This window comes from Macaca nemestrina, chromosome 7, assembly GCF_043159975.1.
Source record: "Macaca nemestrina isolate mMacNem1 chromosome 7, mMacNem.hap1, whole genome shotgun sequence".
NCBI classification, from domain to species: Eukaryota; Metazoa; Chordata; class Mammalia; order Primates; family Cercopithecidae; genus Macaca; species Macaca nemestrina.
In genome coordinates, this window is record NC_092131.1 from 119,781,402 (window position 1) to 119,786,817 (window position 5,416).

Consider the following 5,416-nt stretch of genomic DNA (forward strand, 5'->3'; position numbering starts at 1 on the left):
TTTCATTATTTAAAGCAACAGAAAGACACTTTAAGGTATCTGTAAGGTCTCAATATGCCTCTGCTGTACCTTTTCTTAAAAATATTATGCAATTGGCCGGGCGCAGTGGCTCATGCCTGTATAATCCCAGCACTATGGGAGGCCAAGGTGGGTGGATCACGAGGTCAGGAGATCGAGACCATCCTGGCTAACACGGTGAAACCCTGTATCTACTAAAAATACAAAAAATCAGCTGGGCATGGTGGCAGGTGCCTGTAGTCCCAGCTACTCCTCGGGAGGCTGAGGCAGGAGAATGGCGTGAACCTGGGAGGCGGAGCTTGCAGTTAGCCGAGATCGCAGCACTGCACTCCAGCCTGGGTGACAGCGAGACTCCATCTAAAAAAAAAAAAAAACTATGCAGTTGATCTCTACATCAAAATAAATAACTCTATAATAGAAGACTGTATTATGATAGGACAGATGATCAGCACTGAAATAATTTAAACTTAGAACTAAGATGAAATAAGTATTATGAATACAGTATCAAAATAATGCAGATGTTAAATAATTCTTAGAGAAAAAAAGTACATCAGTGTGGTAATGAGCATTAAACTTTGTCAAAAGTCCCAGACTATACCAAAAACCTGGGATGCAGACAGGCAGAGAAAGTGGAAGAAGTTTTAAGTGGAAATTTTCTTCTCTTGTGATAACACTTATTGAGTGTTTGCAAACTGCTTTAAATGCCTTACACGTATTATCTTATGTACTTTAATATTCATGCATCTGTGAGGCAAAGATCATTTCCATTTTATAGATGATGAAACAAATGAATGGAAGCTAATTACTTGTATAAATATAGGTTAAAAAAAAACTTTGGAAATATACATGAGGAGGAAGACAGTAGGAGAGGAAGATTTACCTACCTTTAGGTCTAATAAATCAGATTTAAAATAAAATAAGGACTTAGAAAATTTAAATACTATAATTAATATGCTTGATTTAATATATATTTAGTCTCTCTAACCTGCAGTTTCCTCATCTATAAAAAAGGGATGGGACTTCCTTCCTGTTGTAATGTTCTAAGGGTAGTATAAGGATGCTTCATCTCAACAAACAACCCTGCATGTTGGGGCTATTTGTTGAGCTTTTGGAAATTCCAGAGCGTAATTTCTAGGAGCTGAGCTGTTCATCCCTGAATTTTGGACTCAATCCAAGGAAAGGACCAAAACTCTCCTTTGCTTTCGATTACAGAACTGAGCTGCGCTCCTGAGTTCCAGCGGCATGGAGCGTTCTGGGAGGGGCAGCTGGGATTCTGCCCAGGGTCGGGGACAGTACTGGAAGTCTGGCAGGAATTCTTCATTGACACATGCATGAGAGCAGGCGCCCTTGGTGCTGACTCTTAGCTGGCAACCCTCTTCTCCCTCCTCGAGCTAAGCACACCCACTTTGGGGTAAAGGATTGGGCAGGGCTCCTCTCTGGTGTCTGCTCCTAGAGATAAGTCCTTGATGACTCTCTGCAGCCTCCCATTCGGGAGATAAATTTCCGATTTGGGAGGAAATCACACACCCCGCCCCATGCCCCGACAGGAGTTGCTACATCTCCCAACCCTCTGCAACGGTGGGAAGTGACTACACCCGCCCTTCCCCAACCCTGGGGGATTCCAGAATTTGAAAGTCCAGAGCTGGAAAGATAAACATCACTGTGTATCCCTCACTCCCTCATTGTTTCTCTTCAGGAACAGAAAAGGAACAGAGAACCAGACTGTGCGGAAATTCATCCATCTGCAGGCGTTGTTAAGGGAACTGTTGCTGAAATTACGTTCGTGGGTTCCTCCCTTTCCTCCTTGTCAACACCCCCACCCACCTCTTAAGAAAAAAAAAGAAAGAAAAAAAAAAAAAAAAAACTTTGATTCTTTGTCCAAGGTAAGCTTCAACTAGCTTGGCCCTGCAAACTTCTTTATTTCCAGCGATGAAACTTAATGTAGTAAAATTAGTATGAAATTTGGTGCTGGTTTTCTCACTTACAGCCTGTGTCACTTAGGATGAATTAACTGCCCTGTAACCAGGTTACCTGATCCATTACAGGAAATAATCCTATTTCCTCTGCCTACTTCACAGGGTTGTTGAACAAAAGGACATATTGAACCCAAGATCTTTTTCTTTAAGAAATGGGGTCTGGCTCTGTTGCCCAGGTGGGTCTCGAACTTCTAGGCTCAAGCAATCCTCTTCCCTCAGCCTCTGGGTAGCTGGGACTACAGGCTTGAACCCAAATTCTGTTTATAAATGGCAAAGTACATATCATGCGAAATAATCTTATCCTCAGCTCCCACTGACTCCTTCATGTATCCTACCTGCCAACCAACTCAATTCCTAGTGTTTTTGCCAAATGTGGAAGACGATTTATTTTTTTTCCTGTACAAGTCTGTTCAAACTGTTTTCTCAGTTAGAGATGTTCCTCCTCTATCTCTGCCTTCAAAATCCTTTCCATCGTTCCCAGTCCAGTTGAAATTCCCTTCCATCCAGGAAGGCTTCCACATTCTGATGTCTCTTTCCAGAATCAGTTGCTCTCCTTCTGAACCCCTCTGGCCTTTTCTTTGTTCCTTGATGTCAGCACTGACCCTATTCCGCTTACATTCACGTTCTTTGTGCGCCAGCTTATCCCTGCAATAGACAAACCATGAGTCACTCACAGACAGCGCCTTTCATCACTGCACTCCCAATGCCTGGCATTTAGCCTAGGCTGGGGACATAGCAGTGGTGATGGTAAGAAAGGGACAGGAAGAGGCCATCTATCTCATGCATATGTGCTTGTATGCATGGATTTATTTGGAGAAAATTTACACCTTACTATTTCCCAAAGGAGTCTAAGGAAACATTAAAAACAGAACACAACTCAAGGACCAACGAGCTACAGTAAAAACAGAACAGTATGTTTCAAGGCACCTGGGATGTTGTTTACTACAGTTAAACCCTGGATTTATCACTGAGTTTCCTGGATAAAAGGGAAACACACTGGCTCATATACTTATCATTGTACAATAACTTTGGAATCAGATTGGAAAAAGAAAATTTTCCTGGCACCGTGTTCAAGGAGAAATTTATCAAGTGGATCTTTATATAACAGACATGAGGTCACACAATGAGCAGCATCTCCAACGGCAGCATTGAAAAAGGACACAAAGGTTTTCAGATGGGCAATTCTTACATTCCACTGCATTTCAGAGAGAAGGGGTTTCTGCAAGGAAATGAGACGTGGCGCATAGCCAGGGCTTTCTCTACATTTGTAAGAGATGCCTTGAGAACCTAAAAGAAAGAAAAGTTGGTGTAAGTCTGCTTAATATCCGATCTCAAAGACCACCTCTAGGCCAGGTGCAATGGCTCACTCCTATAATCCCAGCACTTTGGGAGGCCAAGGCAGGAGGATTTCTTGAGCCTAGGAATTCAAGGCCAGCCTGGGCAACATAGCAAGACCCCATCTCTAGAAAAGAAAAGGAAATTAGCCACACATGGTGGCACGTGCCTTCGGTCCCAGCTACTCAGGAGGCTGAGGTAGGAGGATTGCATGAGGCCAGGAGTTTGAGATCAACCTGAGCAACATAGGGAAACCCCACCTCAAAAAAACAATTAAAAAATAAAAGCCATGTCTAGATTTCCCTTAAGGATCCTGGTGGCTAGCTTGCAACACCTTAAGGCAGGAAGACACAGGGAGCAAGCAGGCAGCTGGGACAAGTATGGACTGAGGCAGGCAGAGCTCTGTGTCCACAATAGTCAGTGTCTGTCCCTCCAAAAGGATGACATCAGTGGGCCCCCTGTTCATCAGGATGGATGTCCAGGCCTGGTTAGCCTCAAAGGAGAGGCTAACAGGTGTCTTGGCAGGCAATGAAAGAGTCCTAAGGAATGATAGTTAATAATGGTAACACCAGACCCCCAGGACAACTGAATTCTAAGACTACCAAGATGACAGAAAAGAACCTGCCTCAGGTGGGGCTGAATCAGAATGTGGGCACCTTGGGGTATCCATCTGTGAGTTTCAGAGGCAGAAAGGAGAGGTGGGAGCTGACCATCTCAACTGACCTCGGAAAAACCGAGACTGACAGAGAGAAACTTATGCCCAAGGGCTCGCATCTGTGGCTACTACAGTCCTGCGATCATCAGTTTTTTTTGTTTTTGTTTTTGTTTTTGTTTGGCGTCCCACTCTGTTATGGAGCCTCTGTCCAGCCTGGAAGGCTGGAGTTCAGTGGTGTGATCTCAGCTCACTGCAACCTCTGCCTCCTGGGTTCAAGCAATTCTCCTGCCTCAGCCTCCCAACTGGCTGGGATTACAGGCTTGCACCACCCCGCCCAGCTAATTTTCATATTTTTAATAGAGATGGGGTTTTACCATGTTGGCCAGGCTGGTCTCAAACTCCTGACTTCAAGTGATCCACCTGCTTCCCAAAGTGCTGGAATTCCAGGTGTGAGCCACGCACGCACACCGATCGTCAGTTCTAAGACGGCTGCTTGTCTCTGCATTAAAAGGGGAGCACTTGCCTTCTGGCCCCCTACACACCTGAGAAACAGCAGCGCCTCACCAAGAGTCGATGCTGAGATAGCCCCAGGGTTTTCAGTTTGAGAGTTTTATGTCTAGAAAGAACACTCTCTCTCTCTTTTCAGTCTTCCGTTTTTGTGCCTGTTGCTATGAAGACCTCCTGAAATAGCTGGCTCAGTCTCTCTTAGTCCTGTGACTCCGGAAGCCTGGCCCCGTTTCTCTGAAGTTATTTCTGGTTGGGAAGCTGGTCTCGCAGTATATCTGACTCTTGTAAGACCTGAGGGTCAAGACCCCACAGTCACTTTAGGCCACCACAGACCTCACGAGGTTGGCAAAAACAGACTTCTGTTGTCCTTATCAGTCAGTGCCAGGGGAAGGGAGAGGTTAGAGAGAGAGAGAGCATCACAAGGTCAGAGGAGGGGGTGGCCAGGATGCCCAGAAGGAAGACTAATTCTGTATTCCCTTCCCCACTTAGAAGCTGTGGCTTCATTCTGGGTAGCCCCGTGTGGCCATTTCGTAGCCCTGCCAGGGCAGTTCTGTAAAGCACTGTCTCTGAATTTTGCTCAACACATCCAATCAATAAGATTGAAAACCCACTGCAAATGGAGCCCACCAGAAGTGAGGGCATCAGATCCACTGTACAGGGAGGGTCACTTAAAGATGCAGCTCAGTCCTGCCCCACCAGCAGTGCGAAATCTCAATCTATTGTTCTTATCATTATCATTATGATTATTCCTACTATTAACAACAGCAGTGATAAGAATGGTATTATGAGCGTGAAGAGCTTGGCAGTCAAGTACAAAATTGAGGCATAGGCCGGGCACAGTGGCTCATGTCTTAGTCCCTGCACTTTGGGAGGCCGAGGCAGGAGGATCACTTGAGCCCAGGAGTTCGAGACCAGCTTTAGCAAC

The 5,416-nt window shown here is 45.2% G+C and overlaps 1 long non-coding RNA gene across 2 annotated transcripts; it reads right to left on the bottom strand.

Annotated features, from left to right (window-relative positions):
• Positions 1-923: 923 nt before the first annotated feature.
• LOC139364124 (uncharacterized) lies at positions 924-4,766 on the bottom strand. Of its 2 annotated transcripts, XR_011625412.1 has the most exons (3): positions 4,359-4,766; positions 3,184-3,281; positions 924-2,639 (listed from the first exon to the last, which is right to left on the bottom strand). It is a non-coding gene; the product is annotated as an uncharacterized lncRNA (long non-coding RNA). The 2 variants fall into 2 exon arrangements; XR_011625414.1 differs by lacking the exon at positions 924-2,639 and having other exon boundaries at positions 3,064-3,281.
• Positions 4,767-5,416: the final 650 nt, after the last annotated feature.